This window comes from Pteropus vampyrus, unplaced genomic scaffold, assembly GCF_000151845.1.
Source record: "Pteropus vampyrus isolate Shadow unplaced genomic scaffold, Pvam_2.0 Scaffold66, whole genome shotgun sequence".
In the NCBI taxonomy this organism is placed as follows: domain Eukaryota; kingdom Metazoa; phylum Chordata; class Mammalia; order Chiroptera; family Pteropodidae; genus Pteropus; species Pteropus vampyrus.
Genome location: NW_011888847.1, coordinates 4198986 through 4213681, shown reverse-complemented (window position 1 = coordinate 4213681; position 14696 = coordinate 4198986). Strand labels below are relative to the sequence as shown.

Here is a 14696-nt window from a genome sequence, read left to right as displayed (position 1 = left end):
AGTAAGTTCTTCCCTATCAGTAATTCCTTTAAGTTTAAATGGATTAAATTCCCCAATTAAAAGACAGAGTAGCTGAATGTATTAAAAAAAAATCCAACTCTATGTTGTCTACAGGAGACTCACTTTAGATATAAGGACATACATATGCTGAAAGTGAAAGTATGGAAAAGAATATTTTGTACAAATGATAACCAAAAGAGTGAGATGGCTATACTTATATTAGACAAAATAGACTTTAAAACAAAAATTGTCATAAGAGGACATTATATAAAGGTGAAAGGGTCAATTTACCAGAAAGATGTAACAATTAAAAATATATATGTATCTAATTGCAGAGCACCCAAATATATGAAGCAGATAAAGACAGAACTACACAGAGAAATAGTAACACAAAAACAGGAGATTTACATACCCCACTTTGAGTAAGACATAGATCAACCAGACAGAAGATCATTAAGGAAATGAGACTTAAACAACACCATAGACCAATTTGATCTAACAGGAATATATAGAACACTCATCCAACAACAACAAAATACACATTCTTATCAAGCACATACACACAATGTCTTTCAGGATACATCACATATTAGAGGACAAAAACAGACTTAACGAATTTAAGAAAATTGAAATCACACCAAGTATCTTTTCCAGCCACAGTGGAATGAAACTAGAAATCAACAGCAAATGGAAAATTCACAAATATGTGGATCTAAAACACATTCTTGAACAACCGAGATGTCAAAGAAGAAATCATAAGAGAAATTATAGAATATCTTGAGACAAATGAAAATTAAAACACGATATACCAAAACTTATGGGATGCAGCAAAAACAGTGCCAATCGGAAAGCTTTAACAATAAACACCTACATTAAAAACAAAGAAAGATCTCAAATCAACATCCTCAAAAAAGGAAGATAAACTAAACCTAAAGTTAGAAAAGAGAGGAATTAATGAAGATTAGAGAAGAAAGAAACGAAATAGAGAATAGAAAAATAATAATACATCAATGAAATTTAAAGTTGTTTTTTTGAAAAGATAAAATTGGCAAACCCTTAGCTAGACTAAGAAAAAAAAAAGAGAAAAGACTCAAATAACAAAAATCAGAAATGAAAGAAGAGACATTATAGCTCATGTCGTGGATGTAAAAAGGATTGTAAGAGACTACTATATACAATTATATAGTAACAAATTTGTAACCTAGAAATAATGGATAAATTTCTAGAAATATATAACCTACCAAGACTGAATCATGAAGAAATAAAAAATCTGAACAGAACTATAACTAGTCAGGAGATTGAATTGGTAATCAAAAAGTTCCCAAGAAAGAAAAGCCAAGGACTAGATTGCTTCACTGGAGAATTCTACCAAACATTAAAAGAACACTAATTCTTCTCAAACTTCCAAAAAATTGAAGAGGGGGGTCTACTTTCAAACTCATTCCATGAGGCCAAATCAGACAAAAGATACCACATGAATGAATGAAGTTGGACTCTTACCTTACACCATGTACAAAAATTAACTCAAAATAAATTAAAGACCTAAATGTGAGACCTAAAACTATAAAACTCCTAGAGGAATACTTAGGGGGAAAAGCTTCATTACATTGGATTTAGCAATGATTTTGTGGGTATGACACCAAAAGCACAAGCAACGAAAGCAAGAATACATAAATATCAAACTTAAAAACTTCTGTTCAGCAAAGTGAAAAAGCAATGTATAGATTGGGAGAAGACATTTTCAAACCATGTATCTGATAAGGGGTTAGTATCCAGAACATATAAAGAACTATAAGTCAACAACAAAAAACAAACAATCCAATTTAAAAATGGGCAAAGGACTTGAATAGACATTTCTCCAGTGAAGATATACAAATCGCCAACAAGCAGCATGAAAAGATGCCCAACTTCACTATTCACTAGAGAAATGCAAATCAAAACCACAATGAAATATCACCTCAAACTCATTAAGATGGCCACTATGAAAAACAGTATGGAGGGTCCTCGAAAAACTAAAAACAGAATAAGCATATGGTTCAGCCATCCCCATTCTGATTATAGATCCAAAAGAATTGAAAGCAGAGTTTTGAAGAGATATTTGCACACCCATGTTCACTGCAGCAATTTTCACAGTAGCCAAGAGATGAAAGCAACCTGAATGCTCATCGATATATGAATGGATAAAGAAAATATGGTATATACTGTACACATACAGTGAAATATTATTCAGTTTTAAAAATAAGTAAATTTTATTATTTGCTACATACAATATGAATCATTATGCTAGGTGAAATAACCAGTCACAAAAAGGTAAATACTTGATAATTACACTTGTATGAAGTCTCTAAAGTAGTCAAACTCTTAGAAACAGAAAGTAGATTGGTGGTTTCCTGATGCTGGGGGAAGTGGAAAACTAAAGTTTCTTTGGTTTTAATATTTGTTTTGTTTCACTGTTTTTGCTTTCTTCTTCAGGGGCCTCTATTATATGTATGTTGACTCTTCTTTGTGTCTTCTATATATTTTACTTTATCTCATGTCTTTATGATTTCTCTTTGTTTCTTAAAAGATTTTTTCTTTTCACTTTCTATTTTTCTTAAAGCATTATCAATTATGTTTATTTATTCTCATGTTTTTGTGGTTTTATTTTCATTTTTGAAAAATATTTTTTTTATTTCTAATTTTTTTATCACCTTATTTCTGGGTCTAATTGTGATTTATGTTCTTTAATATCGTCTATCATTTTCTTAATTTCTTTCAGCTTATTTTGAAGTGTTAAGTTAGAATTTCCATCTGTTTTATGGGCATGTGTTTATTTCATGTTTTTATTATCTATAGATATAATATTTCTCTTTATTCTTTTCTAATAGGAACTTTCTATGGGATTCAACTGCAGTCTTTTTTTGTGGATTATTTTTATGCGAAAGTAATTATCCTCAACATTTAGGTAGGAAGGTTGTGTCAGAATAGCTTTTCTAGCTTTATAGTTCTAGAACTCTCAATTGTTTTCAAAAATAGGACCTCATACATTATGAAATTTTCTGTTTCTTCTCCTCCTCCATTTTATCTGGATCTTCTCTTTCTTTTGACCATATTGCACCATCCTGTTTAGTTTGCATCTCACTTTTAGGCATTTTTCCTTCATGAGGGCAGCTTCAGACCCTTTGCACTCTTACCAGAAAATGGAATGGGAAATAGTCTCTGTTTTTCAGTTGCACTTCTCAAATTGGTAGTCTCTGCTTTCCAGGGAGTACCCTTTAGTGATTTGGAGGTTCATGGTTTGTTCCCACCTGTTGTATTTTGTCATTCATGGAGATATCTTGTCAACTAGTTTTGTTGTAGTTGTGTCCATGGGTTTTGTTTTTTTTATTTAAACAGTATGCTACTATCCTGATTTTAAAAACTAAATATTGAATTTTGCTATATATTACTAAAATAATATCTAGAAAAAATATTTCTATTTATATAGTATGTATGGTTGTTATTTTCTCCCTTAGGTTTACTCTGGAATTGTCAATTCACAAAAAATAACACCTTATTGAATTTTTATTTCCATTTTATTTAATATTTGTGAGGTTAACCACTTTTCAAGTATTTATAGTCTGCTGCATTTTTTTCTATTATTAATTGTTTATTCTTTTGTCTATTCCCCCATTGATATGCTTGTCTCTTTCTTATTGATGTCTAAGATCTCTTTGAATATTAGGGATATTAACCTTTTATTTGTTATGTTTTGTTAATGTTTCCTCCCCACCTGTTTGCCTTTCACACTTTAAAAAATTGTCAAAAATTCTATATATTTAGATATGTCAGCATTTATTATTATTTCTTATCTTATGAAATTATAACATATATTATTCAATTACATTAAATATGGAATGCTTTAAATAAATGACATTCAAAGATTAACTAAAATATTTGTCTTGGAAATTTCTGAGCCATAAAGCTTTGAAAATTATTAAGAGAATACAGGATGGACAAGATAGTATGTAAATTTGAAGAGCAATAACCAAAATCAATTAGGTATCCTAAACTAAGGCAATAATTGAAAGGTTAACTTAAGGAACTGCGATGTTATTGATGGTATATATGAATAGAGTGCTTGAGATATGGAGTATAGAAGAGGTTAGTGAGATAAATGGGAATTAGTTTAGATGGTGTACACACACATTTAGGTATATACACACATATATAAACATATATATGTGTATGTGTGTCTGATATCTAATAAATAGATGGTAAGAAGAATATGGATTCAAATAACTACAGGAGATATGTTTATATATTCATATATATGTATTTAAATTTTATATATATATATACACACACATATATATGTGGTAGATATTTGGATATATGTTAGGTATTATAGATCCTCAAAGGAAAGGAATCAGTTGGGTGCTGAATGAAGAAAGCTAATATTTATATAAAATGTTTACTCTGTTGGTAGCCATTGTGTTTTCATGTATTTTTTTTTAAAAGTAAACTTTACAACAATGTTGTGTGGTAGATATTATTTTCCCTATTTCGTAGATGTTGGGAAAGTGAATTGGCATATTAGAAAAAACATGGACTTTGGAGTTAAGTAATTAGGTGGAGTAAGCTTAACCACTGACTAGCTGTGTATAACTTTGGTCAAATCACTCCCCTCTCTGAGTCTTGGCTTTCTCATGTAAAAAGGAGATAAAAATAGTATTTTACTCCAAGGGGTAGTAAAGATTTTCAAAGGAATTATTTATGATTTTTCCCAAAAGAATAAAATAAACAATATTATTTTAACCAATGCATAAAATTTGCTTTTGGAGTTCATTTGAATGGTTATTATTTCTTATTGTGAAGATTAAATGAGATAAGGCAGATAAAGTAAATTCCATAGTAGTCATTTAATAAATGGTGGCTATTACTACTGTTTTGTGAGGCTCAATGTCCAAGGTTCGAACTTGTGTGTCAGCTTTTAAAAGCCTCTTTACAGGAAAATATTCATGTAAAAACATTTATAATACAAATATTTCATATATCCTCTCATTTTAACAAATATATATAGATGATACAAGGTAAGGCAAGCCCTGAAGATACAAAAAAGTAAGACATGGTTTCTGTTATGTAAAAGCCACAGTCAGATGAGAGGGCAGGCTAATAAAAGAAAGAAGTGATTGCTTTCTTGAAATTATGCAAGTCATAAAACAGCATTTTGGAGCCTGGTTTTTAACAGATTTTGATTCTTCAGATAAAGTTATATATCGATGGTTTAAATGTTGGAGTTGAATAATAAAATAAATTTGCTTATATACATTTAACACCTCCTTATATAATCATTATTATATATTTTTCCTAGCTGCTTTAAAATCTGTGCACATTTCCTTCCTACCTCTCCTGAGAGTGATATGTGACCAGCACATTTCAGTTATTATCATGAGGAATAAACCAGAAGAGAGGAAAGATGGGGGAACAGCTGATTTAGCATTTACTCTTCCAGGATTTAGGGTGTAGGGGCAGCAGGAATGTTTCCATCGATGAAATAGTGGTTGAACTGCCATGTGGCACATCTTACTATCAATCATCACTAAAGAGAAAACCAGAGATATGGATTGCTATTGGCCAAAGTATGTTTTTGTGGGTATTTTCTTTGTGTTTCACTTTATGAAAAATTATAGGCCTTATATTAAGAAACCAAGTAGTTTATGTAATGGAAACCTCATTAGTAGATTTTACATATTATTTACCAAAATGCTAACAATCTGTGTTTTAAAAACTAAACATTAAACCATTAACAAATTAGATCTAAATAAATAATTCCATTGTTGAAGAAGGATCATAGTGGTGGATGATATACCAAAGCTTTTTTTTCCAAGGGCACTGTGTTTAGTACATTTTAGAAATAATTCCATAAAACAGTTTAAATTTTAAAATGTGTAATTAGAGAGATAAATTACCTAAAGAAAACAAGTTATACACAACAAATTTCATTTAATATGGAATAACCGTCTTCTGGACAATGAAATATTTCTGTCTCATGATTTTACTCCATAAGGAATTTTTAATAGAGACTGAGGTTACAAAATATAAAAACAAACCCTTTATCCTCGGAGAATTTACAGTTTAATAAGTAAACTATCCAGTAGAAACCCAAATAACAAAAGCTAAGACAGTTTATGAAGAGAAAATCCAACCACCCAGGGAGGTGATAAACTTGCTAGGATCATAGTCCTCTATGGCTGATTTTTGATTAATGGAGTACTCATCATTTAACTGTGCCCTTCTTTTACAATTGCCTTTCAACCAGCAAACTGGAACCAATTGTTCTATTTAGAGATTATCTGTGAGGCACCATCCAAATTGAATGCTATCAAGCAGCAATTACATGAATTCCAGCATAGATTATCTGCTTACTCACAGCACAGGAGCAAAAAGAATGATCTGTTTTAGAACTCTATTAATTTCATCACATGATACGTGGCATCATATGAGCATATGAGCATCATAATAAACATCATAATTCTTTGGAATTGGGAAGTATCTCTGAACTTAACAGAAATTTAGGGTATAAAAAGAAGATAAGCATTTGGAGAAAGAAAAAGTGGAAAAAAAAAGTTATGTGCTGGAGTAATTTTTTTCAAAAACGATATAACCAGGCAGCATGTTCTATTGCTATTTAATTCCTTTATGTCTGTCAACTCATCTAGATCTCAAATCTCTAATGCAGTGATTGCTTAAGGTTCAAATTCAGCATACAACTGTTCTGGGTCTCTCTCACCTCCCTACATCAAAAGCTCCTCCTCTGTATTCCAAATAGCATTGTATGTTATCTTGATAAATTGCATTGACACGACTGTGGATGCATTGAAACACTCTGTGTTGAAATACTTGATTTTCACATTTGCCTTCTTATATTGGTGAAATATAAGCTCCTCAAACTAGTAACTGCCTTATTCAGTACCTGGTACATTGAAGACTCCATGTAAAATGAAGCCTCAGTAAATAGAATATGTACTTAGAAACAACAACATAGACACTTAATGTGAAATTGGCACAAGAATAAGACCTGAGATACAGTGATAGATGCAATTCAGGAATGTTACAAGAATGATAAGACCTGAGACACAGTAATAGATGCCATTTAAGAATATTACTGTACTCTTCCCTTAACCATGGTTTGCTTTCCATGGTTTCAGTCAACTACAGTTTGAAAATATTAACTGAAAATTTGTTATCTTGAAAAAAGAATATAAAACTGGGCCTTATATGAAAAGTAGGAGTTTGTAGACATAGGTAAGAATAAGGAGATATTTTGAAAATCAACTGGTGTGCCCAAAGCAGAGCTAGCAACATTCATTTGGCCCGAGGATGGTACCAATAGGGAAGAGGAGTGTTGGATAGCCCACTTATTAAATTAAATTAAATTTAATTAATTAACTAATTAATTAATTTATTTTTCAACCCACCCCCTCAGCTTTATTGAAGTACAATATACAATTAGTTGTTTATATTGACATTGTACAATTCAATGAGTTTTTTCAATTATAGTTGGCATACAATAATATATTAGTTCCAGTTGTACAACATAGTGATTAGAGATCTGTATAACTCACAAAATGGTCACCCTACTAAATCTAGTATCCTTCTTCCTCCTTACATATTTTTACAACATTGTTGACTATTTTCCTTATGCTACACTTATATCTCCATGACTGTTTTGTATCTATCCATTTGTACTTCTTAATCCCTTTGCCCTCTTTCATCATCCCCTCCCCCTCCCCCCACCACCTCTCCTGTCTGGATAGCCCTCTATTTTAAAGGGAAATTTCATTCAAAAAGCCTCATGCATGATCTTATTTTCATTTTGATTTACTAGAGTCATATGGTAGGCATATCAACATTACCCTTCAAATGCATCTTTAGAAATTAGGAATTTCTAAAATAGAAATATTCTGTGATCGCATCTCTGAGAACCATCTGCTCTCCTACCTATGTCTCTTAGAACTGAAGCTTTAGGATATCCATCAAAACCTTTTCTTTTTTTCTTATTATATAATGTATACTGACTGAAATGTTATTGCATTTGATTTTTGTGTAAAACAGGATTAAGTCACTGTTTAAAAAAAAGTGAGATGACTTGATGATTTAAAGAAAAGGCTTCTTCTTAATATATTTAAGAATCTAAAATGTCTCTTGTCCTTAGGGTAGCACTATAGTTCTTTGGTGCTTGAGTCACTATTGCTGTCTTTGTATACTGTAGCTACAAAGAAAATTATAGTTTTTAAACTATTTATTCCAGGTGCTTTCAAAATGAAGACACTACAAAATGGTAAAGTGTATTGTTGAAAAAAAATAAGAGATTATTAATTCCTTAAAGATCAAGAATATTACAAATGCAAATGATCCCACTCATTAGCAATATGGGGTCCCTTTACAGGTTTGCATATTGTAATATGTTCTTAAAATGCGATAGATATGACTTTATAGCATAAACTATTTACAGTTTTCAGCTGCTGAATCCTTTTTGTTGCTGTAAAATGTGTTCATTTTATTGTGACAATATATATCAAGAGTATAAGCAAATTTTAAAATTTTGTCACATTCAGGTTTTTATACTTTATGCATTTTTAAGAACTTTGAGTAATTCAATTCTATAAAATAAATTGTCTTGTAAAAAATACATTAACATCCTGTGTTACATGTATCAGTGCTCAATAATTTTTGTTGAATTAAATTATACCCACAGATGTTTAATAAAAAGAGCACCTGATTTGTAATCTACAGTCCTGGTAGCCTTGGGCAAGTCATATACTTTCCCTGTCCTTTAGTTTCCCATCTGTAAAGTGGAGATAATATTTCACAGGGATGATCTAAGGATCAATGTTTAGGAAGAAAAAGCCCTTAGCACATGACAAATGGTGGGTACAGACTCTATCATAGCTATTATTATTGTCCAAGTGGCTTATTAATGAAGTAATAAAAGAAAGATTTATGCAATTGTATTAATAATAGTTCTGGGTCATAGACTCTGTGAAAGTAGTACAGTGAGGATACAGAGAATTTAGGAAAATAAAGAATATGTAAATGAAACATGAGAAACACTGGAAATGTTTTACCACATATGATTATATCTATGTATATCTAATCACTACTATCTTTTAAAAAGCTCAATAAAAATCCAGTTTGCTATAGTTCATTATTAAGTTAATAGGAACTTGGAGATTTGATCTAATAAAGCAACATTTACTTCATAGTAGAGCAAACCCATGATACCATCAGAAAGTTTGGAGAAGCGCGGAATTAGTGTACACAAGTATCTACCCTGAGAACCACCTGATATTTATTGGGCTGGTGTGTTACTTTCCATACAATGATATTGTTTACATACAAATATAGTTCAAATAAATTTGCTTAACCCTATTACAAATAGAAACTTTTTAAACTGTATCTCCCTACCTTAGTTTGGAAATTGAAAAAAAAAAATTTAAAGTTGAAAAGTTAAACTATAATGATTAAATAAACAATTTAAAAATAATGCCTGTCTGTAGCTGGAGAAAATGATTATAATAATTCAAAAGTAGTCTACGGCCATGCCACCCTGAACAAGCCCGATCCCATCTGATCTCGGGAGCTAAGCAGGGTCGGGCCTGGTTAGTACTTGGATGGGAGACTACCTAGGAAGACCAGGTGCTGTAGGTGTAAAAAAATAAAAAATAAGGGATTGTAAACTGACAAGGTCCTTGTAATCTGTAAGGTCAACCAAGGGTTGCCTTGCCTAAAAAAAAAAAAAATTCAAAAGTATAGTTTTAAAGCCTTTTTATACCTATAATTATTAGGTGCCCATCATTTTTGATTGAACACTTACAATTTCTTCTATTTCTCTATCTTGCCTAGCTGCCATTTCTCACCTATGAAGGGGATTGAATGTCCATCAGAGCTTTTGTCAGTAGCACAGAATAGTCATTTGAAGAAGATGGTGGCAGGTCAGATATGTAAAGACACGTAAAAAAAAATTAAGTTGGTAGGCCTAAATTCGGGACTATAAACATACCTATAATGGTAGAGCCATGGGCTAGGCCTTGGCACCGGTGAAAGATGGGAGTGTCAGAACTCAGGGGGTTAACTTGCTGTCTCACACAAAGGGCAGGATAATACTTCTCTGTACAGTCCTCGGTGGCAAACACAGCCTATGTAAAGCTGCAGTGACCGTTTATTTCAGTGGCCTTAAAAAATATATTTATTTACCATAGATTTAATGTATAAAATTAAGAGCAATGTATATTAAATGTTTTCTGGGAATCTGATTTTGCGACAGGAGTTCTGAATGATACTCAAAAACAAATTCTAAGGTTTTGTTTTTTATGGAAACATGATAAATATCTGGGTAGTTGGCTAAATTTTTTAATATTCATCTGTCTAATAGTTCAGGAATAGTCAACATTTCAATAATAATTTTATTTGCTTTTCATAGCTCCAGATTGGATATTGTTTTGTTTCCTTGTTTTGTCCTAAGTATGTTTTTTTTTCCTTCCCTTGCCATTTGCTGCAATTATAGACAGAGGTTTAGAGTTTAGCATTTGCAACATCTTGCTGTTGAATTCAAATGTCGGTTGATGGCATGTCTGTAACAGTATAGTGGACAATGTTTACTTATTTTCATAGCTTGAGTGCTACTTGACTCTGACTGAATGGTTTTCTGCTATAAAATTTTCTTTGGTTTATAAGCCTACTCTACCTTGGCTTCTGAATATGCCGAAATCCTTTACTTCTGCCCTTGAGTATAACGCCTTTTATTTTTGAACATTTAAAATGCTCTCAAATCTTTAACAATAATAAAGGTGTTGGCTATTTTAATTAATAAATATGGACAAAATAAAAACAAAGGGAAACCCTTTGTTTTGTCATTCGATGGTTACAATAAAAACATAGAAAAGTTAATTGATTTTCCGTTCCAAGAAAATTATTCTAGTATCTTTGGTACCTGTTACTACCCATAAAGGCTTGAGTTTTTGAGTACTCAACAGTAAACATCTTTAAAAATGTATAACCTTGTTTAAAATAACCTGAAAATCCCACAAGGAATTGTTGGCTTTATGGTTACTTCATTATAGAGTAAAGTAAACTCTAGGAAGATGGGACTTATTGTGGTAACTGGCATTCTATACTCTTTAAACACTTTCCCTACTTTTGTCCCTTTGCAGTGAGTCTCAGCAGAATGCCTCTCTTTTGTGGCTTTGTTGGTATGGCTTGGCACTAAGTGACATCAGATTAGCGACTGGGGAATGACTTTGTGAAACTGTTTATGGAAATGAATTTGTAGAGTTCAAGGCTGTGTTTTTTCTATGTCAAATCACCTAGCAACTTTAGATTCAGGCAAAAGTTGAGTTTATTTTACAAAACACGAAAAAGCTTTTAAACCAACGTCTTTGAGGTAAATCTGTATCAAAAGTGAGGCCACCTGCTGTTAAGAAAAGTACTTACACAGTCAGCACATTTCTGTCCCCAATAGAGGGTACTGCTGAGTAAAACACTGCCATTATTGTTCTGATCCTATAGGTGGCAGCAGTTCCTGCAGTTTCAGAGCATAACAATGGCTTGATTTGTGGGTCTAAGAATAAAGCTGTCATGAACTCATGGGTTTAAGGACTCTTCTTTGAAATGTGATACATGAAAATTACCATTAGTTTTAGTTTCCCTTTAAAGATTTAAGTAGCTTATCTTTCTTTTAAGTTCCATTTTATATTTTAAATCATGTCCCCAAACGTTCACAGCCATAATTTTATGGTCATACATTATGAAGTATAAATCTTTAGGTAATCTGAGAACAAGGCAGGATAGAAACTTTTTTTCTCTCCCCCTCCCCCAGTTACAGGAATAATCCATCGTTAATTTTTACTGCCACTGAAATCTTGGGAAGGAAATCCTGGTTGCTATACAAGCGTAATTTCCTTCATGTTCAGGAGCTGAGTGGTTAATGGTTTAACGTTGCCATTCACCTTCTAGGAGGCTTTGAATCAAATCATAGCGCCTGTAAAAGAGTGATTTTGTAACTATCTTTAATAAATACTGTGGTTTCCCTTTAGTAGACTCAGAACTGGGGAAGTAGGCACTCATAGAGCTGTTCAACCACTTTTTGCCTCTGAGAAGCAGCAGTCATTATTAGTGTGGCTGTTCATTTAAACACACAAGCAAACACACATACCACAAGTCCCTCTGACCACCCAAAATAAACCCACATTAAGTATAAAGATTGTCATTCATTTCATTTTAATGGTCAAAGTGATTATTTAAAAAAGTTTTCCTGCCAATTATTTTAATCCAGAGAGTTGCAAAATTCTAAAAGAAACTAGTTTTTTGGTTCAAGTTAAAATATTTCAACCTACCTTGAAATGTTTATTCATAAATTCAACAACCTTTTTCTTATTGTTTGAATTAATTATCCAGAAAATTTATGATAATTTATTCAAATTAATATAAAAGTCTGGGACTCCTTTTTTTTTTAATTTAGGAAAGACTATGTTCTCTTTATTTATCATTTGCAATAACAGAGTAGTAAATTAACTGCAATGTATGAGAATCTAATATATTTCGAAGGGAAGAGGTTATTTTTTTGGAGCTATATTTATTAATTAGATATCTTTTGAACTCTACTGAATCTTAGTTTTTGGAATTAATCTACATCTATTAATGTATCTGTTAAGTAAATACATTATTGAACTCTAAAAACATACATATTTATATGTAGTACACAGATATTTAGAGGTGCATATATACATTTCTTGTAGGTAAAGGAAATACAGCTTTATGAGGTGTGGAACATTTGAATCATACAAGTGAAAAGATATATGTCTATATCAATCATCCATATATCAAAATATTTATTCACTTGTATGTTCAGAATGGAGTTTTTCATAAGGGATGATGGGTGTTATATATACCTCTGTATCCCATTTGTTGCGTATGAAAGGAAACAGAGTTATAAAAGCAAAAAAGTTTACTAGGAAACTTCTATGCTCTTAATACTTATATTGTGTGTGTATTGTCTGCTACTTGGCAAACGTATGTTGTTTTAAATGCAGCTACTAGGAGCAAAAATACAAATCAATTTATTTTTGAATGTTTTTAATATTTTAAGCACATAAAAAATATTTTTATGGCATAATGATAATTTAATTATGTGTAAATATATTTCTTTTGTCCTTGCTGTTGTTTTTTAACATATTTAAATAGCTAGCTATGTAGCCAAAATTCATCACTTAAGGCAAGGCTCTTTTGGTTACCTGGCAGTATTGTTCACTCTTTAAAAATATTTCAGCCAGATACACACCAAGATGTTACAAAATGAATTCCATGTATATATTTTTATAATTCTCTTTCAGAACATTATGTTAGAATTAACCTCTATTTATTAGTTTCTCATGTAAATTGTGAATATGTAAGGGTGATCACTTTGCTCTAGTTTCTAATTTTTATAAAATATTTTAATAAAATGATTTATGTTCTTCAGTAAATTTATATTGCTAGTGAACAAAATATTCCTTAAAATTAGAGTTGATTTTACTTTTTGTAAGTAAAATAATTTTGATACTGAAATTCTTTATTTCTAAAATAAAATGGAAAGCCTTTGATTGGTTAGATGCTAAGAATGCTTGGAGTTGTTTTCAGCAAATGAAATGTATGTAGGCTTAAAAAATAAAGTAAAAAAAAATTTAAGCATATAAATATAGAAAAAGAAAATGAGATACTTGGTAAAGTTTGAATGGTTTAGACTCATTTAAAGCCAAATTTTAGTATTTCTTTTCAATTCCTTGTAATTTAAAATTTTGCCAATCTGAAATGATTTTGCATTTTATTTTCCCATATTGAGTAATAGTAAGCTTTAATGTTAGTAAATATTACCTAAAAGATGTTCACGGAAACTGTTTACATGTTTAAGAAGACAGGATAAGATTAACTCTCATATTTTGAGGGGAGTTCTAAGGCTTAGAGAATAGCATAATAGACTGATAGGGAAAGACTTTCAAGAGAGGAAGCACAGAGACTAAAATGTATGAATTTAAGAAAGCAGCCAACATAATAAACTCTTGACTCTAAGTAATGGCTGTTGAATGGAAATTTTTATTAATTGCAATTTTCTGTGTAACTGATTTCCCATCTGTACATCCTGAATGTGTGACCAGTTTTGTGAGCATTAGTATGTAATAAGGTAAATTTAACTTTGAACATATACTAAAAATAATTTCTTTTAAAAAAATTATTCAAGGGGTACACTGGGACCTTTAATCTGAACGCTTACCATCATGAGCATCTATTGCTATTTTAGAATCCTGTTTAAGGGGGAAAAGAATTTGATAATGATTGAGCTTTCTGGTTTCCTGGGTTCCAGGTAAATCAGGATTTGTTAATATTAATTCTATAAATTTAAGTAAAGAATTACTTATAAACATTTAGCTAAAATATTATTGCATAAGCATGGTTCTTTTCTGAGTCATATAATTAGAAATAACAGGACCTCAAGCCACTTTTTCCCTGAGTGGCTTTCTACAAATTCCTGGCCCCTAATTCCTGGCCCTTAGAGATAGTCTTATTCACTCTAGGGCAGCTCTGTTCTTTCTTAGACCTGAAACTGTAGAGTCTATGCTGGATATTATTAATCGGTATGTTTCTTTCTGTATAGGGGAGAGTGATGATTGGCAAGGTCAATTAGTATCATAAACATTCTA

General features: G+C 31.3%; 1 protein-coding gene and 1 non-coding gene across 5 annotated transcripts in view; both read left to right on the top strand.

Moving 5' to 3' along the window:
• CAMKMT (calmodulin-lysine N-methyltransferase) overlaps positions 1 to 14696 on the top strand; it is a 354956-nt gene that overhangs the window by 102152 nt on the left and 238108 nt on the right. The gene's annotated exons all lie outside the window — the stretch shown is intronic.
• Positions 9554 to 9672, top strand: LOC111740689. Its single transcript, XR_002780709.1, has one exon. It is a non-coding gene; the product is annotated as a 5S ribosomal RNA (ribosomal RNA).